The sequence below is a fragment of the Melanotaenia boesemani genome, chromosome 10 (assembly GCF_017639745.1).
Source record: "Melanotaenia boesemani isolate fMelBoe1 chromosome 10, fMelBoe1.pri, whole genome shotgun sequence".
Classification (NCBI taxonomy): domain Eukaryota; kingdom Metazoa; phylum Chordata; class Actinopteri; order Atheriniformes; family Melanotaeniidae; genus Melanotaenia; species Melanotaenia boesemani.
Genome location: NC_055691.1, coordinates 16,730,774 through 16,756,138, shown reverse-complemented (window position 1 = coordinate 16,756,138; position 25,365 = coordinate 16,730,774). Strand labels below are relative to the sequence as shown.

Here is a 25,365-nt window from a genome sequence, read left to right as displayed (position 1 = left end):
GCCCATTTATGTTCCTTACGGATGTAAGTAGAAATGTCCGTTTCAAACGCTGTCATACGTTACCGTCCTCATACTTCCATGTGTCTTTGTCAGGTTTGCTCCTGAAGACCCGGAAATTCAGCCACACGTAGGACAAATGGATTTGAAAAGAATAAGGTTTATTGAGGACCAGGGGATGGAGGGAGTGAAACCAGTTCTGGTTAGCTGGCGGAGTCAGGCAATCCCAGGTCTGTGAGAGAGAATTCCTGAAATGAACTTCAGACAGGAAGTTTTAGTCCACAAATCCAAAAGACGTAGTCAGGGCAGGCAACGTTCATTCACAGTGAGGCTCAGTGCAGTACTTATCCAGAGGGACAGGCTATTCCGTGGTCATGCGGGCAAGGGTCAATCCAGGCAGGCACTTGAAGGGATCCGGCAGGGGTCAGGCAAAAGAATATCCACGGACGTGACAGGGTCGATGACAAGGAAGTCTGGAACTAGAAATAACTGGATATCACAAGGTAAGTACTGGTGACCATCTGGCAGGGAAGCAGGGAGTGAAGAGAGTTTAAGTAGGGGAGGGAGCAGGTGAGGGAAATGACAATCAGGACAGGTGTAGGAGATCATCCTGATTGCAGCTCTGCAGAGCAGCTCTGCAACATGACAGTACCCCCCCCTCAAGGGCCGACACCGGACGGCCCACCAGGCATCGACGGATGGGCCCGATGGAAAGCCCGGACGAGGGTGCGATCCACAATGAACCGGGAGGGAACCCAAGAGCGCTCCTCCGGGCCGTAACCCTCCCAGTCGACCAGATACTGCAAGCCCCGACCCCGGCGCCTGGAACGGAGGAGGCGCCGCACAGTGTAAACCAGCCCTCCGTCGAAGAACCGGGCGGGCGGCGGGGACGCGGAGGCGGGAACCAGGTCCGACTCCGACACAGGCTTGATCCGGGAGACATGAAAAGTGGGATGGATCCGGAGGGTCCTGGGCAGGCCCAGACGAACTGACACTGGATTGATGAGTCGGATGATGGGGAAGGGTCCAATGAAGCGAGGAGCCAATTTGCGATTCTCCACCCTCAGCGGAAGGTCCCGGGTAGACAACCACACCCGCTGTCCCAGGGAGTACTCAGGCGCCGGGGTGCGCCTCCTGTTAGCCGCCCTGGAATAAACGGCAGAGGTGGTTAGAAGGGACCTGCGGGCCCGTCTCCAAACCCGCTGGCACCGAAGGGCAGCAGCATGGGCCGAGGGCACCCTGGCATCCCTCTCCTGGACACAGAACACAGGGGGCTGGTAACCAAACACCACGTAGAAGGGAGACAACCCAGTAGAACCAGAGGGAAGAGAGTTGATGGCATACTCCACCCAGGGGAGGTTCTGTGACCAAGAGGCCGGGTCCCGCTCACACAACATGCGGAGCTTGGTCTCCACCTCCTGGTTGACACGTTCGGTCTGGCCATCGGTCTGGGGATGAAAACCTGAAGATAGGTCAACCTGGATGCCCAGCAGGGTACAAAACTCCTTCCAGTACTTGGACACGAACTGGGGTCCTCGATCCGAGACGATACTGGTGGGAAGGCCGTGAAGACGGAACAGCTCCCTGGACAGAATAACCCCGAGGTCCCTGGAAGAGGGCAGCTTAGGAAGAGGAACCAGGTGAGTCATTTTAGAGAAGCGATCGACAATGGTGAGCAAAACAGTGTAAGAGTTGGAAACAGGGAGACCAGTTATGAAGTCCATGGACACATGAGACCAAGGACGACCAGGGATGGGAAGGGGTCGCAGCAAACCCGCAGGGGGTCGACGGGAGGGCTTGGCCTGACAGCAGAGACGGCATGACAACACAAAACCCTTGACGTCCTTGACCAGGGTCTCCCACCAGAAGCGGCCCCGAACCACAGAGAGCGTCTTGTGGAAACCTGGGTGACAGTACAGACGAGAGCTGTGACAGAATGACAATACCTCGGGAACCAGGTGACCCGGAACAAACAGCCTATCCCGGGGGCAGCCGTCCGGCACGGGATGAAGCCGGTGGGAATCCGTGACCTTGTTCTCCAGGGCTAGCCTGGTGGCCGCCAAACGCACAGATGAAGGCAAGATAAACTCCTCCCGATTGGCCATGTGCGCCTTCTCTGGCGGGTCATGGAGCCGGGAAAGCGCGTCGGGCTTCACATTCTTACTGCCCGGCCTGTAAGACAACGTAAAGTTGAAACGACCAAAGAATAGAGCCCACCTGGCTTGTCTCGGATTCAGCCGTTTAGCTGTCTTTAAATACTCTAAATTCTTATGGTCGGTCCACACAATGAAAGGAACAGGCGCCCCCTCCAGCCAATGCCTCCACTCCTCCAGCGCCAGTTTAACCGCCAATAATTCGCGGTTCCCCACATCATAGTTCTTCTCTGCAGCAGACAAGCTCCTAGAAAAGAAGGCACAGGGGTGAGTCTTGTTATCAGGAAAGTGTTGGCTGAGGACAGCCCCAACTCCCGAGTCGGAGGCGTCGACCTCCACAATGAACTGACGAGACGTGTCGGGAGTGAACAGAACAGGGGCCGTGGTGAACAGTTGTTTTAGACACCCAAAAGAGCGGTCAGCCTGGTCCGACCAGGCGAACCGCGCTTTGGACGACGTCAAGGCGTGCAGGGGTGATGCAATGGAGCTGTAATTCCTGATGAATCTACGGTAGAAGTTAGCGAACCCCAGGAACCGCTGAAGCTGTTTTCGACATTGAGGAATGGGCCAGTCCGCAACCGCCTTGACCTTGGATGGGTCCATGACCATGCCCTCCGTGGTGATGATGTACCCCAGGAACGAGGTGGTGTTCTGATGAAACTCACACTTCTCCGCCTTGATGTACAGTTTGTTCTGTAGTAGACGGAGGAGAACAGCTCGAACATGCCGCCTGTGAGAAGAGAGATCCTTTGAGAAAACCAGGATATCATCCAGATACACGAATACGAACTGACCGATCATATCTCTCAGGACATCATTAACTAAAGCTTGGAAGATAGCAGGGGCATTGGTTAGGCCGAACGGCATCACGAGGTATTCGTAATGCCCGTTGGGTGTATTAAACGCAGTTTTCCATTCGTCTCCCTCCTTGATCCGAACGAGGTGATAGGCATTACGGAGGTCCAGCTTTGTGAAAACAGTAGCCCCTTGAATCTGCTCAAACGCAGTGTTCATGAGAGGAAGTGGATAGCGGTTCTTTACAGTGATGTCATTTAAGCCCCTGTAGTCAATGCACGGTCGCAGAGAACCGTCCTTCTTCTCGACGAAGAAAAACCCTGCTCCGGCAGGAGATGAAGATGCCCGGATGATGCCTGCCTCCAGCGAGTCGTTGATGTAATCCTCCATGGCTTGTCTTTCTGGTCCAGACAAGGAATACAGCCGACCCCGGGGTGGAAACGTGCCAGACATCAGTTCAATGGAGCAGTCGTATGGTCGATGAGGTGGAAGAGAGGTGGCGCAATGTTTGTTGAAGACCTCACGGAGGTCGTGATATTCTCGGGGAACTGCAGCCAGGTTGGGAAACTCCTCCTGAAACCTCCCAGGATCCTTACAGGAGTTAGAAGCAGTGCGAAGACAGGTGGACAGACAATTCGCGGACCAACCCAGAATCTCTCCTTTGTTCCAGTCTATATGTGGGTTATGGTTACGTAACCAGGAAGCCCCCAAAATCATGGGAACGTCAGGTGAGTGGATGAGCAGGAAACTCACGTGTTCATGATGGTTTCCCTCCATGACCAGGGTTAAGGGAACAGTCTGTTGAGTTATGCGATGCAACACATGACCGTCAAGAGCCAACACCTTTATTGTGCTGGGTGTGGGTTGGGTCTGTATGTCTAGAACCTTTGCCAGGTTAATGTCCATGAATTCAGTATCTGCGCCCGAGTCAATGAATGCAGATGCTTTTCTCGACTGCCCATTTATTTGTAACCGGACTGGAACAGAAAACATGGGTGTGGAGGCCAATAATCTCCTCTGGCTCAGTAGGCGCCTCACTCTACCTACCGAGTCAGTTCTTTTTAGCGAACACCGCAGGGCCTGGTGCCCGCCCTCTCCACAGTAGAAACAGAGACCCTCCCTGAGGTGGCGGTCCTTCTCCCGGGAGGAACGTCTGGTCCGCCCCAGCTGCATGGGTTCCCCTGTTGTCGTGGTGGACGAACGAGAAGGGGCGGGGTCAGGTGGACGACCAGGAAGTCCCTCCCTGGCATAGGGCTGGCTACGTTGATGCGCCCGGTCTTTCTCCCTCTGCCGTTCCTGCCGCCTCTGGTCGATGCGGGTAGCGAGTGTCTCCAGGTCCGCCAGGTTCCTGGGGGCGTCCCTGGTAGCCAACTCATCCTTTATCTCCTCATTCAGACCCTGGTAGAACGCATCACAGAGTGCTTCCTCATTCCAGCGACTGTCAGCGGCCAGTGTGTGGAAGTCGATGATGTAATCTGCGACGTGTCTGTTGTCCTGTCGCAGCGTCAACAACCCGCGAGCGGCCTCCCTCTCGGGTAGAATGGGGTCGAACACTCTGATGAGTGCCTTGGCGAAGTCTCTATACACGTAGCACCGAGGGGAGTCGCTCTGCCACTCAGCCGTTCCCCACAGCTTGGCTTTACCGGACAGCAGGGATATCACGTAGGCGACTCTGGCTCGGTCGGAAGGAAAAGCTGAGGGCTGAAGCTCGAATTGGATTTCACATTGAGTCAAAAATGGACGACACTGAGCGCGCTCACCTGTGAATACCTCTGGAGGACTGAGACGCGGCTCCCGGGAGGGCTGAACAGGGTGAGCAGGGATTACTGTGGGAGTCGGAGCAGACGGGGAGTCTGGAGGACCTGCAGATGCAGACAGGTTAGTGAGCAGAGACAATAAATACTGCATGTGGTTCTCCAGCTTGGTGATGGACGTCTCTACACATGAGCGCCATTCCTGCGTGGGCGACGGGTCCATATTGGCCAGATGGTTCTGTCAGGTTTGCTCCTGAAGACCCGGAAATTCAGCCACACGTAGGACAAATGGATTTGAAAAGAATAAGGTTTATTGAGGACCAGGGGATGGAGGGAGTGAAACCAGTTCTGGTTAGCTGGCGGAGTCAGGCAATCCCAGGTCTGTGAGAGAGAATTCCTGAAATGAACTTCAGACAGGAAGTTTTAGTCCACAAATCCAAAAGACGTAGTCAGGGCAGGCAACGTTCATTCACAGTGAGGCTCAGTGCAGTACTTATCCAGAGGGACAGGCTATTCCGTGGTCATGCGGGCAAGGGTCAATCCAGGCAGGCACTTGAAGGGATCCGGCAGGGGTCAGGCAAAAGAATATCCACGGACGTGACAGGGTCGATGACAAGGAAGTCTGGAACTAGAAATAACTGGATATCACAAGGTAAGTACTGGTGACCATCTGGCAGGGAAGCAGGGAGTGAAGAGAGTTTAAGTAGGGGAGGGAGCAGGTGAGGGAAATGACAATCAGGACAGGTGTAGGAGATCATCCTGATTGCAGCTCTGCAGAGCAGCTCTGCAACATGACAGTCTTTTGCATTGCCATGGTTGTTGAGTCAATTCCTCCACTAGTAGGCAGGTCTAAGTTCAGAGTTCAGTCCCATGAGCTGACGTCAGTTTCAGACACAGTTTGGCAGCGGAAAAGCTTCACTATAAAGTTTTTTACCCAACACACCCTAGATACTCGCATATAGTCTTTCTTCAAAAGCTTGCACAATTTCCACAGTTGTTGTGCTTGTCTTCATTCTTTTTCTGCTTTTTTTAAATTTTTTTGGATGGCTAAGCTCAGTGAAAATGGACAAAATTACGTGCATGACCAACACAGGAGACGGAAGAAACTGTCCCTCCGTCTGTGTATCTGCAGCAAGTACAACCTTCACCTAACAGAGGTAGGAGTCCATATATCAAGACCTTTCAGAATTTTTGGTTTTGTTTTCAAACTTTTCTTTAATGCACTTTAATTGTCACTCAATGCCTTGGGTAATTTTAGGCACCAAATTTTGTTGAATTTAATTTACAATATTTGGTTGACAAAATGAATTCATTATGGAGATGTACTTAATTCTTTACAGCAAAGCTTCATTTTCTGTTTTGACTGAATTTATTTTATAAGGCAGCTAAAGGTTGCTTATTTTTTTAAGAACGCTCTAGCTGATTATAACAATTAGCCTAAAGGACATGTGGTGTGATTTACATGGGGGGTTGCAAAGGATTATTCATACAGTTTGCTGCTCTTACACCAGACAACACAAAAATTAAAGCTAATCTGGCAACACCATAAAAGATGCTAACAGCTAGCTAGCAGTTAGCAGAAGTGTAATCTTTCAAAGAATACAAGCTACTTTACATTGTGTTTTTCAAATCTTAATAAAATCACAAATTCCCTTCTTTGTGGTGCTTTGTTGCTCCTTCTAAACGTAATCAGCTATTACACCTGCCTTGTGAAGAGGCAGGACACGTATTGGAAGGTTAAAGAAGAAACTCAAGACACATCAAAGTTTATACTGAAATTAATGACATTTCAAGTAAACTGAATCCAGTTGGGTAAAAGAAGGTTTAGTTTTTAAAATATACGGACAAGAGTCAATAGAAATGCTCTTTCTAGAGTTTTATTTCTTTATAATAATTTTAAGAAAGAATGTTGTCAAAGTTTCTGCTGCAAAGGAACAGGGCTGAAAAGTTGTAGCACTTAGAGTTTGAGTAGATGTACCGAGAAAGTACCAGAATGGCCCCTTAAATGGATCATTCAAGCATTTCTGACTAAAGATCCATTTTGAAGCAGAAGGGAGCTGGCTATCACTCAGCATCTGGCACCAGCCTCTGCAGTCATGATGGATTTGACTGACATATGAAATGCTCTACCAACACGTACCAGACATCAGAGCCACGGTTTCCCTCCATTGTACTTCTGTTAGATATATTCTATATTTCTGCTGTTACCCAAGACAAAAGTTTTTTTTTTTTTCCTTTTTGTGTTTTTTGTTTTTTGAAGTTGACTCGAGCTTTACACGTATTCAGAAAAGAGCTGGAAAAGTAATTTTGTAGCATTTATGGGAAGCAGCACAGTGCTTTGTTTTTTTTTTTATTTTCCAAGATAACGTCAGACACATATAAAACTATTGTTAGCTTGTAATAAAAGCACTTCAGTTTTCTTTTAGATTATTCCAGTTTCTTTGTCTAGCATGTGTTAATTACTTTTTATAGTCTTTCCATCCGTAAGTATGGGAGATGATAATTTATCTTTCTCCATGAAAAACAGCAAAAAAAGCAAAAAAAAAAAACTACTGACTAAATGGGAAGGTTCCCATGTAAGGCCAAAACCACTGTAGTCTGTTTAGGTCTGGGAGCATTCTTTCCTCTGGTATAAAAATATGGAAGTTAAAACACTCTGCCCTCGTGGTGTTTCTAGGCAACCTGTGTCGTGTAAGAAGATGAGATCAAGTTTCATACACACATATATGCACAGACCTGTATCCCTGTTCATGGTTCATGATCAGAAACACTGTAAATTGTCATGCTAATAAAAGTAAACAGATAACTGTGACTGACTGTTGCTACACTTCAAGGCAACAGTTATTATATCAGCTCCTCAGACACCAAAGGAGACTTTAGTCCCCCAAAAAAGATTACATTCAGCTGAATAAATAACTGTATAGCTTCACTGTGAGCCTACAAAATAAATGCACCATCTTTGTGGTACTTTATGGTCAGTTATAAAAGTACCCATAACTCTTATTTTCAAGACCAAAATAAAAAGATAATAGCAGAACCATACCTCCTGAGAGCCCAAACAGCCCCAATGTTACGCCAAGAGTAATATCCAAATGCATTTTACGTTTCCCAGCTCCATCGACAGTTAGTTGAATAAATAGCTAAGAGAAATCAGCCGGGAAAGAGACAACATCCAGGACTAACAAAGGGGTTTTGGAGTGGAACTCAGCAGCTCTGGAAGCAGCTCAAACAGGCCAAAGAGACTGGAACTGGATCCTGCCTAAACCTGGTTCAGAGAGAAGGATCAAGCGGGCATTTGATACCAAAGCAGCGACGACCAGCAAAACATCGGGAGCTGCTAAATAATGAATAAACAAAACCTTTAGAGAAGCATACACACATGCACACACACACCACATGGTTAGCAGGGAGTCAGACTCATATAATTGGAGGTAGGCTTACAGTGTGGTCGGGTAAAAGTAGGGTATACAACTATAACAAGTCAAAGCAACTTGACACATGTTGCTAACAAAGTAGTCTGTCATCATCGCGTAGCTGCAAGATGCTGTTTCTAGAAGGATAAAGTCAGTTTGTGAAAACTTTGTTTCAGTGCAATGTAAAAGGAAAGAAAAAGAAAAATAGATGTTGAGCATTGAGATGACAATATCAAATGGTGTTGGTAATGTGGAAAAACACCAATCACAATCCTGTGTGGTGTTTAAAATAAGAAGATTAATGGGTGTTGTCATGAATGACTTAGACACCGACCACACCTAACTTTGGCTGAAAATTATGCTATGTGGAAAAGAAGAGGGGAAAGTACAAATGAAAGGAAGAGCTGTCATCTGCAGGAAACAAAAACCAATACATTAGCTGTGAGCTGAGACTATTTCAACAATCAGAAAGCTTGTAATTAGAAGATGAGAGTGCATGAAAATAAACAAAAAAACAACTACTGACTGAGTGGTTGACTGAGTGGACAAAAAAATCTGATACAAATGGAGCCACAGTGCTATCAAACATGTGGTTAGAGTCTTGGTAACACATTGTCTAACCCCTTCAAAATGTCAAGCTGAAACCTCATCTAAACTACACTGCTCATCACAGAACAGTAACCATGTCAGGACTTGCTGGTTTTCACAAAAATGCTGGTTAACAACTCATGTGGACTTTGAGCATTTTATTGGGAATCATCACCATCTGATGGTCCACACCATCTGTCTGCTGCTTGCAACACTGTCCTGACCTTAGCATGCATTTCTTTTAAACACAGAACTGTTCAGTAAGTGCACAACAAAAGAAATATTCAGGGAAGTTTAAATAACTGGGTTTGTCCTACTTTTTTTCCCACCTCAAGACATCTACTCTACGTTACTAGTGTTAGCTAAACAAAAATCCAGGCAACAATGGGGGTGTGACAGTGTGCTACATAGCGTGATGTATCTTCACATTCTTTATTTGAGGAGTTGCCTGCCCATTACAATAAATGAAAGAGTGGGAATGTAGCAAGGCGTAGATGCTAAAAAGTAGTGAAAAGCTGCACTTCCTGTTGCAGTCCTATTATTAGTTTCTGCACTCCGTCTCTCCTGAGAGTGACACATTATTTGTTTTTGTGATTTGACCCAAGAGGCCGATATCTCAGAAAGTAAGGATGTAAAAAAAATAAATAAAAAGGTTTACATTTGACATAAAAGAAACAAAACTAAACATTGGTGTTTAGCTAAATCTGGTATTTTGTATTGTTATTCATCACTATTCATCTAAAGATCAAGGCTCTGGGTGGAGAAACGTCAACACGACACATATATAAGGTACAAAAGTAAACTGAACTCCCAGTTGCTTTAGCGAAACTACTTAAGCTCAGCATGAGTACTCAATAAAACCACGAGAAACAGGAGTAAACTCTATAAAACAGTAATTGAACAACTTGGGTGCCCTGTGGGCTTAAAGACTCTGTAAAAAATCTCCTGCTCCTGCTGTACATGCAAAGTTATATATGACTGAGATGAAAAAGTGGTCTGCTGCATCCTTTTTTTTTTTTTTTTTTTTTTTTTTAGCTTGGCAAAAGACACTGTAGTGCTCCGATGTAGACGCATGATATATTATAATAAAATCCTTGGCAGTCTAAGCGCATGATGTTGGTTTTCCAGCACTGTCTGGAATTGTGCGGCCAAAGTTTTAAAGTCAGTGATAAATTCTTGACAAATTTGTGTCATCAGCTTCCATGCTGAACTCCAGGCTTGTGGGCAGGACAATCCTCTGAAGCAGATTCCCAGAACCTCTCAACCCTCGGCATCATTACCTGATCTCCAGCTGTCAATCACAGGTAGAGTGACCTCAAGGTATTTATGTCACACAGCTCCTTCAGTTTGATGGAGTGCTCTGGAAATTGCATTGACGCAGTTACAACCTGACGTTGTGTCATGCGACTTCAAAACATTGGAGCCAAGCAAGATTCATAGCCACAATTTATAGCTAGCTATCTGTTTGTCTGTGTCTCCTCCCATATGCACCTAGGATTTTAACTCATGACCTTGTAGCTAACACCCAAGTCATTTATTAAACTGGAATGGAAATTTGGATACTTCAGTGTCATATTTGGACTTTGAGCAAACTGATTTCAATCCACATGCAAAATGGCTTAACTAAAGAGAGCAGAGAGCGAGGGGAGGAGGATGCAATAACAGCAATTCCTTGCAAGTCAACATAACAGCTGTTTGACATTAGGAGGTGGGAGTAAATTAGGTGGGCTGGGTCCATGTGTGGGTTTAAGGGAGAAGGAAGGGAAGTGTAAGAATCAGGGGTGGAGGATAGATCCTGCCTAGATCAGAGCAACACAAGAACTGCTTCACCCCAGGGTGGGATTTTTCAGCAGTTTTCCACTGACTTAAAGGCACATGGTAAATGGTTCTCACATGGGGTCAGCCTGATAAGTTAAATATCAGCAGCAAAAATGGCAAAGTATGCAATAAACGTTACATGTGTGCCAGCAGAGCACACACACGTGGCGCTTCAAATGGCCATTTCACTGCTATTTTTTCCACTTTGGGTATGAAAAGTAAACACTGGGGAGAGTTTTCTGGGTAATTAGATCTGGCAAACATCCTGCCATGTCCCATTTAAAATATAGTATGGTCTAAAATAAATGAGATGGTTATCATTTAAAAGGTGCAACATCTACTCTGATAAAATAGTTGAGAGTCATTTGGAGGTTTTATTTTCTTATGGGTTGAATCAAATGAAGGCATTCGAACAGAAGACATAAATGTTCAATCTGTGTATATTCTTATATTCTTTATGTACTGCTAGGTATACTTGCTAGCACTGGGCCTCCAGAACTGCCTTAATTCTTTGTGGCATAGATTCAACAAGGTGTTGGAAACATTCCTCAGAGATTTTGTTCCTTATTGACATGACAGCATCACACAGTCACCCATAATGAGAATCTCCAGTTCCACTATATCCCAAAGGTGCTTTATTGGATTGAGATCTGAGGCGTATTATACAAAGTAAAGTTCAAATATCCAGGATAAATAACTAAGCTGGGTTCATTGATTTCAAAACAAGGTTTAATTGGTTACACAAAGAGCAAGCCAGGGTGAGCAGACACAGATTCATCCAACCAGGTGACACTAATCCTGGATCAGTGCAAGCTCGCGGCTTCCTCAAATAGACCCTTGCGATCTATCACAGAATCACTGATCTACCATAGCAACTAGAGCGGTGTACTTCTGTCAGTCGGAGCAGGAAACCCTCATAGAAATGTATGAAGAAGTCAAGGACCAAATAAAAAGAAGGGAAACATTGCCAGAGTTATAAAACTAAGAGATAAAGCATAGTAAATTATTGCAGACCACCTGAATGAGTAAGTACAGCACAACTAGGTCACTACTACACACTAACTACTCCACTGAAACCCTCACGATTACAATCCACATACTGCACTTAATTGACATCTCTGAAACGTAATCTGTTGAAACTGAAGGTTAAACTGACTGCCTATGTGAGTGAAATTGTGTAAATATGTGTGTCTGCCTGCTAAAGTACCATCATGTCTTTATCTCCTCCCCTGGATGTAGAAGACGCTGCAACATCAAGGAGATTTTTTACATAACTGCAGGTAAGAGAACTGGCTAAGTCAGTCATACTAGGAGACTCGTTGCTTTGTGTTACAGGTTTAACCAATGTCATCACTGATGTGTTATCTTGGGAGCTCAATAAGTATGGAAACCACTGTTGTAGAGTGCTGTCAGACTTCAGTTTTGAACTGAGCTCATGCTTTAATTGCTTCAATTTATCCTTATTTTATAAAGGAACTTCATGTTACTCTTTGATGTTTGATGATTTTTATATGGCATGTATTTCATATATATAGTCTATAAGAAAGTGTAAAATATCTAATGAATGCATCTAAAAGAAACCATCTAAACTCATTTATCAAAAACGATTGTAAATAATGATCACAAGTGTTTAAACAATAACAGTGGGTTTAGCTGAATGTGATAACAATGTGTAGTAGGCAGTAGAATAAATATTGGTTTCCATTTGTGGTGACTGCTGACTGTAGTAAGGGATGAGATTAAATTAATCCTGGACCTTAGCCTGGTCTGGAGCAGGCTAGCTCCACAGAATCTTCATGGTAACTAATGTCATAACATATCACACTTCCCCTCATCCCACTTTTATGCAACAGGATCATAGATGAGTTGATCCAGATTGACCAAAATATCCTGACTAAATCGCTTATCTTGGCTTTGGTTTTAATCTGAGCTTTGTGCCATGGTGCATTATTTTGCTGGAAGTAGCCATCAGAAGATGCTACACTGTGGTCATAAAGGGATGGACATGGACAGCTAAATACTAAGGTACGCTGTGGTGTTGAAACATAAAACATTCCCCACACCATGACACCACCAGCAGCCTAAAGTGTTGTCAAAAGACAGGATGGATCCATGAAAGAATAGTAGGATCTCCATCCATCCATTGCCCATACCCACTTATTCCAACACAGGGTCATAGGAGGCTAGAGCCTAACCCAGGGGCCACTAGGCAGGAAGCAGGGTACACCATAGACAGGGGGTCAGTCCATTGCAGGGCCAACACACTGAGAAACAACCAAACAGTAATTTATGAACAGATCTGAAAAATGGTAATTAATGAATTAGTCAGTCTACCAAACATCATGTTTCCAAACAAAAGGATCTTGATCTTTCTTTTCAAGCAGCTACTGCATCTGGTAATATTCCTGTCAGTTAAAGATTTGAGGGTTTTTGCAGAACAAAGACAATGTTTTCTGACAGTTTAAGCTGAATAATCCAACCAACTGGCCAGAGTAAAACAGCATGAATTTGATCCCTGCTGAGTGCAGATGTATCTAATTAGAGCAGATTTTAGCTTCTGACAGCAAAACAAGATCAGAAGTTTCCTAAACAGCAGCATACAAACCTTTCTTTTTCCAGCTCATCGCTTGTTTCCAATGGCAAATAAGGATGTCATCAGCAACCATGCAAGCATTTGGAAGCTTGTATTTGGGGTGCTGTGGATTAAATCAGAGGACGCTGACCAGTCTTTTTGGTTGAATTTTCATTCACTACTTTGTTGGCTTTATGCACAAAACTACTTGGAAAATAATATAGTTTGGTCCAAATACAGTTTTCCAAACCCTGAACAGTTCCCACAAGCCTTACTCTAACAACTCGCTTCTTAGGAAAATGAAATAATAATTAAAATTATTAATACTTAGTTACTGAGTCACATCATGATATGTTGTGCTTTGATGACATGTGAATTATCTTTGTTAACCAAAAGATGAATTATGTTATTCATTTACTGAATTATCCACCTGCACAACCAATATATAAAGTTTTAATTTCAGGATATTGTGCAAAACTTTGTAGAAGTTTACATCTCCATTCACATTCCCTCTAGAGCGTGTTGCTGATATATGAAGCTATTTGAGCCAGAAGCCGACAGTAGAAGAGACGGCGAGAGGTTATCCAAATAGAAAACGATATCACTGGAGAGAAGTGGAGAGAAACTAGGAGTAGTAACTCCTCAAGACTCCCTGAGGTGCTCTCAACAGACATTTTCACAAGGAGGAGGGAGTGGTGACCTTTCTATCTTCTGTGAATCTCACAGCAAACAGAAACACACAAGAACTGAAGCCTCCATTTCCTGTCATGATCTCACCAATGAACCATAACGTGGGTCACGAAGCAGATACAGTACATGGCAACTGCAGCAGAGACAGATAAACAGGCTAAAGCTCAGTAAGCCATGACCTCGGTCCAATTAGTTGATGCGGATAGAAAGAAAAGAACACAGGAAAGAAAAAGAGGTCAGCACAGGAGAAGCTTCAAGATGACGCTCTGATTCAACCAGTCTGATATTGATTTATGTCCCAGCTTTAGGCCCCACGAGTGGCTGCCATATTGGGCCCACCTACACAAAAATTTATACCCTCACTCTCTTAATTGAGTCCCCACACTAAAGAGTCTTTACTGAGTCACAAAAGCTCTCACAGTGGTGTGTCAACAGTTGCTCTTAACCCCGATAGTGAAGCGTCAAATATGTGACACACATGCAGCATCCATGTGCTGGCACAGCTGGCTTCAAATGTTCATTTCTAATACTACAGTTAAGAAAACACTGCTATGTTAATCCTTAAATAAAATAATATCTAAATCAACAGTAGGGGGTTTTCAGACACAACTATCTTTTTTTTCTTTTTTTAACAGTTTTCTTTGATCACAGTTGTTTCTCTGTAAAAACTGCTTCTTTAATTAATGTCTGAGACGGGCTGCTGGCTTCATGCTGCTTGTCTTCCATCCGAGTCAAAGGTCATCTTCTCAAAGGTAGCCCACCGGAGGGAATAATGTTTCTGTGGCCATGCTATGCAAAGAGTAACTATCATTAACCCAAATAAATTGGATTCTAACAATGCCAATACATGACCAGTTTGAATTTTAGAGTTAACACAATTATCATATGATGACATATTTCTATAATAATTTAATGGAAACAATCTTTTCCAGGCACTGGGTGGCTAACTGTGTATCAAAATGATGTGAAGCAAATGTTGTCTAGCTGAACACCTATGGGAGATTTACTACCCACAATTTCAGCTGTGCCCTCCACCACTATCATCAAAGCAACAAATGAGACTTTATTATAGAAGACTTGTGTTCCTTCCCACCAGCAGACATCCACAGACTTGTAAGCTCAAGGATGAAAAATGATGATGAAACAGTTTTAGAAAATGTTTCTCAATCTAAAATTGAGAAGATTTTGAACATTCCACCATCTACAGAGTACATCAGAAAAACAATTCAAAGAAATGGGAGGATCCTCTGTGTGCAGGGACAAGGCTGAAGGTCAAGATGCGCTTCAGGCCCTCAGGCAGCACTGCATTAATAAAATATTATTCTCTACTGGAAATCACTGCATGGGCTCAGGGACTCTTCATCACTGTCTGTGAACACATACAATGATTTCTGTCGCAGTTTGATGAACCTTCCATCATCCAACATCTGCGAAGCTCTGCCTGCCTCCCTGAAATGCTCCTTTATAAACAGTCAATTTAATTCCAATTTAATTAGTTGTTAAATGCTACTCAGGTTGTTTTTGATTTGTGGCAATTACTTTTCCAGCCTTTTGTTGTTTCTGTTTTAAGTTTTCTTAGATGTGTTGCTGCCATCAAATTCAAAATGAGTTGACATTTTCCCAGAAATGGTAAAATGTTTCAGTTTCAAAATCTGAAATGCTTATGTTCTATTTGGAATAAATTATGGGTTTATGAGTAATAGAGATGTAGAGGTATCAACCAGGTATGTAACAATGCATCGATCCACACTGATAATTCAATCATATGGTCAAAAAGCAAAAGACATTGATCCAAAATGCAAACATCCTTTTATTTTGAAAATTGCTTTATTTTGAAATAAAGTTCCCCAGCACATAGCTTTCCGTCTAACCTCCAAGCAAGAAGTTAGCGACGTCATGGCAACTGGCGAGAAAACAGTCAATGAGGAAATCATCTCACCCATAAATCATAATCATATCTCACTCATAAATCTGTGGATTGAAACATTTTGAATTTTGGAGACAAAGCGACGGATCAACTGACAAGTTGCGTGCTGTGTGTAAGCAGTGTCATTTTGAGATAAAATACTTAGGTAACACAACAAACCTTAGGCACCTGAAGAAAAAACACGTGATAAGGCCAACTCCCTCTGGGTGCGGCCTCCGCAGCCATTTTAGTCAGTGGTTTGGTTCACACTGGGAGTGTCGCCGTGCTTGTCAGAAGTGTCCTACAAGCGCCTTGTCGCACCTCTCTACTAAACATATGTGCTTAGTATTGACGGAGCACATGTTCATAATGTGTCAAGCTCAGCAGTTCAGATACGCTTATAGTAATTTTCAAAATAATTGTCCCTGTGCAAATTTTTGCTCGCTGAACCATGTAAACATTATGTCAATCGGTCAAGTTGTCTCAGTGTTTTTTGTTTGTTTTTTTCTCATCATGGACGATGAGACATTTATCCTGGAAGTGTAGAATCACAAGATTTTCCACTGTGATTTCATGATCTTGCTGATCCAGCTAGGTGGCCTGCACTCGCAGGCGCTCTGCATCTGACATGGTCCCAGTGTGAACTGACCACGAAGGTTGAAACGAAACCGCGTTACACACGCACCCAGTGGAAATTGGGGGATAGGCTCTCATGCTGGAAGAGCCATTGAGAACAAGGCATCATCACCAGCTGTAACTAACTTTTTCACTCAGAACAAACTCAAAACAATTAGAAAAGAGCAATGAGTATTACTGTTGCAATTTCATATGTCATTTGCAAAGATATGAGGCCTTACACGAATGAGGAGTTCTGTGAGCTACCATATACTCTGGAGCCAAAATACAGAGATCCCTCTAGATAGCACTTAAGTGAAACTTGCCTTTATTACATATATCTATGGTTTTCCACCTATATATTAAGGCCCAGCATAAACATGGGCTCCAGTAGGCATAGGCCACCTATAGGAGTCAGACATGTTGCTCTGATACAGGACACTTAGTTACAGTGAAAACACTTGTTTTCATAGTTTGTGGGCAGATAGTCTGCTTAATAGTAATAGAATACTTTGTGTCTGTGTCCAGGTACATGATGTATTCAATGTATCACAAAACACACACATGCATAGAGACAGTACTAGTCAGTTTTACTTAATTAAAAAGTCACTAACTGATTCTATAAATACAATCAATATAAGACATATACAGAGATATTTAAAAAAATTAAGTATATCAGTAACAATATATTCACACACATGTACAACACATTTTGTCAGACTAACATATCAGTAAATACAATATACATAGTAAACTGTGACAATGTAAAAATGTATACATGTAATCTATCTACAACTTTTATTTTATCTTATCTAGTCGATCTAACCTATCTTATTCTTTCATAAAAAAGATTGTGAGCTAAAACCTCTGAAAGAGGACAGTTTTGCAGAGCTTCTTTCGTGTACTGCCACTCTGCAAGTAAAGAGAGGCGAGTTCGGTAAAGTCTTATTTTAAGGAACATTGACACAACCAATGACAATAAGTTTGAATTATGGTTATCAATGCCAAACTGTATCTCCTCAATGTGTTCCCTGAGCAAGAAAACATTCTCAGAAACAATCTCGTCCTGGACCATGTGTACACATTCTTATGTTGTAGAAAGTGCAGTCAGCTTTGCAGCATCTGGGAATAACTCTGGTTCAGGTTCTATGCTTGGAACAACTCTGGTACTGTGCTGGGGATAAGTCTGGTTCTGGTGCTGGGTTGGGGATAACTCTGGTTCAGGTTCAGTACTGGGGATAACTCTGGTTCTGACTCTATCCTGGGAAGAACTCTGGTTCTGTTCTGGGGATAAGTCTGCAGATGCTAGAGCTGATTGTCCAGGAAAAATGCTGCACAAGCTGCTGAACATAATGGCTGACTCTTCACATCCTCTACACAACACAGTGAAGAGTGTGTTCAATGTGAGGCTTTGTCTAATCCAATGTAAGACAGACAGATAGATAGAAAAAAAAACTACTAAAACATTGCAATTTCCCTCTGTGATAAATACAGTATTTCAAATTTAATTTTCATTTCATGACTGCAGATACATTTGGGGCTTGCTTTCATGAAACTGTGCTGCTCTCACCACCATCATTATACCCTCTGATGGATTTTTCAAGGCAAGATGGTGGTAGCTCTCTACAAATGATGATGGTACAGCATCATTTACCAAGATGGTGCAGAACACATCACATGGAAGCTTTCAAAGAACCTGCCGGACAACAAATCGTTGGGTAAAATCGACAAGATCGTTGTCTACCAGGCCTCCATCGTGGGAAGTAAATGTAATCACATACTAAGGCTGCAATATTGGCAAATAGAGATAAAAGCTTTTCTGCAACCTCAGCAGAGGACATCTCCACTGCAGACAGGGACAAGAGTCCAAGAGTTTATACAGTATATTTTAGGGTACTCAAATATGCTTTACATGTGTAATAATAATAATAATAATAATAATAATAATAATAATAATAGTAGTACTCTTAGTCTTTGGAGATGATCTGGGAATCTGAAGATAGATGAAATAACTCCATCTTTAAGTCTAACAATCTCTCCTGTCCAAATCCTTTGTCTTGTGTTGACTGCATATCACAGAGGAATAACTGCTGGTAAATCTCTCTCTTCTAGCAGCAATTTTCCACCTCCACTTCCGTAACTCTTCATTTTTGGTAAAGGTTTTTTGGGAAACCTTCACGATGAAAAGACACTAGAGATGTGGGAGAGTCTACAGAGACACATTTTACACATGATGTCAAATTTCTTAAAACTTTAATCTGAAATTCATGGGGGCATCATCCCAGTAGAAGTAAATTTATTCTGAGCCAACAAAAACATATTGCTATTTTATTAAAGTAGATGGAGATGGAATGAAACAGGAGAAATATTCTGCTTTATTTAGAGTTGGATACAGTTGTTTTGTCTGTATCACTCCTCCTGTATAACATACTCTGGCCAAACAGTGTTGTACTGGTCGCACTGGGCTTATTTTTACAACAACATTTACAATATCAGCTGTAATCTACATCTGTGCTATAGAGTGTATGTTTTATGTGTGTGGCCACACAGAAAGGCCTCAAATGCGCAGGTGTGGCACATCTTTTAACTAAAGTGAAGAGGTTTGTTGCATTTTTCGATCAGAGCGCGATAATCAGCCCACTGTGTCTGTCATTGCTCATTTGAAAGCTAAATAGTTGGAGCATTTCAAAATCTTTGAAGAAGTCTCTCTTTTAATTAGAGAGATGAAGGAAATTATGACCACGGAGCTTGGCAGCGATATGTGGATGTGCAGGAAGTCCTCTATACAGCAACTGCCTTGGATGCAAGGTTCATGAAACTGCCGTTTCTGACTGAGAAGAAGAGACATGCAGCATCTCATACGTGAGGCTGCAAAACTATGTGACTCAAAAGTAAGATTTTTTTGTCTTTTAGTACATATATATATAGTAAGTGTATTTCGAGCACATACAAAACCAAATGTACAGCCATGAAAATTCCAAATACAAAAAAGAAAAATGAAACAATGATCATGCTTGAAAATAAATAAATAAATAAATAATATATATATATATATATATATATATATATATACAAGTGAACACTTGTGTGAATGTTTTTTTTTTCACTATTTTCTTTATTATTGTCATTTGGTACTGTGTTTGTGTGCGATATTTGTTTTAATCATGTAAAAAAGGAACCAGTGGCAGGGGTTGAGAACACACCTTCTTATCTGATGAAACATCTGGTGGCCTGTGTAAGCAGCTTTCTGATGATAATCCTGCATCATCCCAGGCTGAAGCCACTGAACAAGGTGTGTATTATTCATTTTTATAAAAAGTCAATAAACAAACTCAGGTGACTCACAAAGTGAGTGTAAATTAATGGTTATCTTACTAGCGTCTGAAATGCTCAAGAAATGTTTTGTCTTCTAAAATAAGTGAGTGTTGTTTTGTCTCATTTAATTTTAGATTATATTCCTGTCTGCAAGAAGTGAAGGCGCTTGTGGATTTTTTTTGGTGACTCTTTCTGCACTGTGAACTCTAACGGTGCTGCCAAAACCTCCGGAGAGTTGGCCAGAACTGAAGTTGTAAGTATAGAGTATAAAGACACTTCATCTTTCCCTCTGGGAGGTAATGTGTCACTGTAGTGGAAAAGTCACCAGACTGAGTTTCCTCTCCTGGCAAACCTTGCCAAAACATACCTCTGTATTCCTGGTACTAGTGTACCATCTGAGTGTGTGTTCACCACTGCAGATGACATTGTCCATTCATAACGCAGTGTTTTGTCTCCTGAGCTTGTTGATCAGTTGATTTTTTTCATGTAAACCTTTCAAAGAAGAATTGTGAAGGACACATTTGACTTTTTAAAAGATTAAACAAAAAGCTAAACAGATGCAAGTCAGTCAAACTACTGATTGCACCTTTTGACAGTGTATATATTTTGTTTTATTCTTTATTAACTGAGATTCTTGCATTGATTTGTTTTTTTAAAAAATCACATGTTTATAGTGGTGCAGTGGATAGCTATGACACAGACTGTACTACATATGCACTTGTTTATTACTGGTCTGTCTTTGTTAAAAGAACAGATTGTTTTTCCATTTAAATTTATTGATTTAAATACCTGAGCCCAAGAATAAAAGTGTTAAATTTTAAATTCTAGTTGCTTTATGGGATTTGGGATGGAAATGATGGTGTTCAATCACTTGGGATATCATTTCATTTTGATCGGAGGATCGTAAATTGAATCGAGTCGAAATCATATCATGACTGAATTTAAAATTATGGCAAACATCGGATCGTTATCCATTACATCAATATAATATCGTATTGTAATCAAACTGGTGATTTACACCCCTAGCATTGACTAGGTATTGAAGATGCAACCCTGCAAATAGATAACCTGCTCTAACACCTGAATCATGGCCACTCTTGTTTAAGTTTGCCGACTAGAGGTGGCATTAGGCTCAAAAGGTAAAAACGTCTGATCATTTCAACACAGACCAAGTATTTTAAGTAAAGTACACGCTTGTTAATCTATTACTTAATCAAAATTGGACACCTTTTGTGGAATTACACAGCAAACTTTAAAATAATTCTGCTTTTAACCTATCAGCTGTGTGGCTGTATGGTGGCATTGAGGCTTTCATAATTATATAGTTAAATAATTATTAAATACTGAGTGAACTTTTCATCTGTTGAGCAATAAGTACAACTATTTAGGCAGGTCATAAGAGCTGTAATGCTTTTTACCCTGAAGAAAATGCTGTTAACAAGTATCTGGATCGAAACAGTCAGCAGGAAAATCTGTGTGAGAAATAGCTTCTGGGGAAGCGGTAGACTTGTGGGAGGAGAATCGCAATAACCGTGTCCTGAGTCCAGCAAGGCCACACAGATGCATAAAGGAGGGAGGAAAAATAGCAATAAATAGTACACAAAGAAAAATGTTGCTTTGTCCATGAGAAAAAGGCTGAGATTCATCCATGTCCAACCAGGCATGGCATCTGAGTCCTAAAAGCTTTGTCAGCAGTTAGAACAAGGCTGTTACTATGGTAGCAAATACACATGCTGGGTTTGATGTTTCTTGAAAAATACGAGTTATGATATTTAGCATAAAGCCAGTTTTATATGAGCTGACTCTCAGAATAAACAAAGCTTTCTCACTGTCTTATTAAAAACCACACTTGTGAAGTTTTTGTTGCCAACTAGCTGTGCTTACAAAGTTAAGTCACACCCTCGGCCACAGCCACTGCTCATCAGTGGCAAAGCACCCTCCTAACGTCACATGACAATGAGTGTGTGGCAGAGACTGTGGAGAGACAAGACTTTTACAGCATAAACCCTGATGTTCCCCACCCTGTGGAGAGAAAACCTAATTAAACAGCACAAGAGCACACTTAGGGCCACACCTGTGCATGTGGTTTAGAGTATACCCCACAGTGCAGTGCAGGACCCTCTGCCACCCAGACAAGGACGATCATTGTGGAAACAACTCTGCAGACCGAGCAGGCATAGCTACCAGTGTGGAGGATCCCCATGGGGAAAAGAAAAGGAAAAACCATAGCTCCTCAGCTGTTCATCAGGCAGGCCAGGGGGAGAGCAGAGTACATCCAGTAAGCAGAGTTACTGGATTCATCCCAGACCAACCATGTATCATTAGATAGAACTGCTTAACAGATGTTTATAGGAAGCAGTTGTTGTAGCCTGTCATCTGTAGATGCTAAATGAGCTGTTTAACCAGTTTTCTCTTACACTACCATCTTATAATAAGCAATGCTAAGGTTTTCATTTGCTGCTTGGAATGGTATATTAAAGCATCCATGTAACATTAATGGTTGCGACTCTTAAACACTTCAAGAGATATTTAATATAGAAATGGTATATTTCTTAAACATATGTGAAGTAATAGATTACCTCATGGAAGGTACTAAGAAGCAAAACAAGCTAAACCCTGAGCAAAGGACTTCAATAACTCTTGAGCTATTGCCTGTACATTGGCAGACCTGTTCTTATTCTCATCATTAGCCTCATAGCAAATTGTTACTAAATAGTAATAGCATGCTTACAAGCTAATAGACTGTACAAAAAGTGAAGAAATGTACTGTCTCTTCCACTGCTGTGAGAAAAGAATTATGTTGTTTTTGTTGTTTCTTAGCCCTGGTTTGAGAGTTCTTGCAGCTTGTTTTCAACACATCTTTTTAGCAGAGCTTTTTGTCTTGTTTGGTGTCCAGCAACTATTGTATATAAATTTAAAGTCATGGTTAATGCAGACAAGAGGGAAGCAAAAAAATGTTCATTTTGGCTTTTCTGCTTACACAAAAGGTTTCAGCGAGGTTAAATGGATAGTTTTGATGAACAGCTGGTCAAGGCAGGGAAAAAAGAAAAAATCTATACAGCATATAATGTAAGGTATATAAAGACATGAACACCCCACCCCAATGCAAACCCTGACCCAGAGACATACAATGCCCCGCTGACAAGCTTTCTGTTGAAGTATAAAATTTTTACTTATATGGTTTACTTTAGCCTATAAATACCTCACTACTGCACATGTTGTTGTTTGTCATATAATTACATAGTGATAACATGACTTGTGTGACCACAGAAATGCCTCTTACCCTGGTAACACACTGCTGCTGACTGCACTTTTATCACTCATTCATAACATAGGTGCAGCTAGTTTAAATCTTTAAAAGTTTGTAGGTTTGGAGTACTTACTGGGCTAGTTTGGACTAGAAAAACAAACATAAAGGGGTTAAGAGCACTCATGCCATTATCCTTATATGGACTCATGTAGTTCCACATCATTTGCCTATAAAATCAAACACACACAGTACATATCGAACAACATCATGACACATAGCTGTTGTCATATTCGGTTGTCTCTGGAAGACACAAACACATTTTTTTCCTACCACATAACGCAAACACAGACACACACACGCAGAAGCACAGTACAGACAGCAGTAGCTGATTCTTCATCATTACTGCTAGCCTCACAGTAATCTTTGTTGTTCCACACTACCTCAACTTCTATCACTCCCACACAAACCAGATCAGCCAATACAATGAACAATTTTAGCCTCCATGTTGTTTCAGCTTCAAGATGACTCAGAACTAAAACAAAATATTGACCATTTGAGAGAACTATGCGATGTCTCAGGAGGACTATTCATGTCCATTTAACAGCTTTAGATGATACATGTAGATTCTTACAAATTGGGGGCTGTCTGTCAAACCTAGCATGTTAGCATGCTTATTAGATTTGGCCATTCACACAAAATTATTTGAGCTGTCGGTGCAGCTAAGTCAGCAGAAAGCTGTAGTCCTGTCGAAACGCTATAGAACTTAATGCTGTAGTAGTCTTAAACTGATTTAGTGAAATATATAGCATCTTTCAGCTTGTTGTTTTTGTTTAAGGGCCTTTTTTGGCAGCCCTGTAGCAGCATTGTAACATAATTTATTAACACCAAACACAAGATCAACAAAGTTAAGAAATAACAGTCAAAAGAGGAAAATTTGTTTCAGTTTACTATCAAAAAGGTGTAAAAGTTGGATTTTCTCATACTATATAAACCTCTCATTTCAACTTTTATCAGAAACTATAGTATTTTCTCTTCATTTCCACCTCAGTGTACCCTACTGTAATATATGTAATCTATAACTTTTTAGACATTAGTATTGAGTTCTTTTAAAGCTTTTTAAGATACTGTATGTGTTCCTCTTTTTAAAAAGAATGACCTAATATTAAAGTAGTAAAGTCTCTTAAATCATTCTTCAGGGACATTCATATAAATCTTTAAAAACCTGTGTATCTTAATGACAAACAGGGCCATGAAACTTTGTCCTTAAATGCTCTTGTTATATTACAAACTCTTTTGTATGGCATCAAAACAAGCTTTGGCATCAGCCACGTGTAACATGAATTTCCAGCTGCACCTTGCAAGCAAGCATCCAGTTGGATAAAACACAGCTGTAAGATCTTACAGCCCTTCAATCAATCAAATGTTTGAAGTAAAGCCAGTCTGTTTTTTTAAAGGTTATCCTGAAAAGTGCTATGCTGCAACTTGTCATGTACCCTTTAAATTTCCCCAAAGTTTAATAAATAATAATAATAAGTTTCCCCCAAAATCACTTCATCATTCCCCATAAACATAACACTAAACTTGAGAAACTTACCCATTTCTTTGGCCAGCAGCTGAAAGATAAAATGTTCCCATTGGGGTTCAAGGTCATGGGTCTTGTCTTCTGCCCTGAAAACCCTCTGTTTCCCTGCTTACTGTTATTCACCCTGACTTTATCCTGCTCTGGTTCCCGTTTTAGAGCCCAGCTGGCGCAAACCACCTCCACAGCCAGCTGGAGTAAGACTGCTCCGAGTCTGAACGGGACTGGTCTTAAAGGTTTTTCTTAAGGAGAAAAAGTCCACATCCCACTGTCAGTCAGAGTGGAGCATAGTTTCAGCTGGGCTGCCATCCAAACAGACATGAAACTATTCTATTTTGGTCTGCCATATGAGCAGCGGTGCAGTTCAGAGGAGGGGGTAAGATTCTGTGGTGGAGCATGTAATTGCAGAGTGACCAGTCATGGTGAGATGTAATTGCAGACCTCATCAGATGGAGAGAAACTGCCAACAAGACAAGGTAAAGGACTTTTAAATAATGCTTTGGAAAAAAAGAAACTGAACAGACCACATAAATAAATGAGGAGCTGGGTTCCAGATGTGGCAGCAAAGGAAGGGAGGGGAGGAGAAGAAAGAGGGTGGGACAAAAAAGAAGTGAGATGAAGGAACTGCCATGGAAGCAAAAAGAAATCCTATTTCTGACATGGTGAAAGGGTGTTTATCTTCCCAGGAACAGTCACACAAGATGGAAAGGGGGACTGGGGAAGGTGAGAGGATGTCAGGCCCAGCCTTGTGTTGTTTCTGGACCTTTACCATGACTGTTCCTGGGTGTCTGGTTTCACGTCAGCCTTGGAAATGACTACCTTATGGAAAAACTGGGAGCTTTAAAAACGAGGAAGGAAAATAAAAGTATAAACGATAGTCGGCTGGTTCCCATTACAGCAAAGACTCAGCTGGTCTGGGT

At 42.0% G+C, this 25,365-nt stretch overlaps 1 protein-coding gene across 2 annotated transcripts in view; it reads right to left on the bottom strand.

Annotated features, from left to right (window-relative positions):
* LOC121647968 (protein inscuteable homolog) overlaps positions 1-24,645 on the bottom strand; it is a 64,543-nt gene extending 39,898 nt beyond the window's left edge. For both annotated transcript variants that reach the window (XM_041997823.1, XM_041997825.1), the window contains exon 1: positions 24,461-24,645. The gene's annotated coding sequence lies outside the window, so the exon portion shown is untranslated. The remainder of the gene's footprint in view (positions 1-24,460) is intronic.
* Between the last annotated feature and the right edge of the window lie 720 nt (positions 24,646-25,365).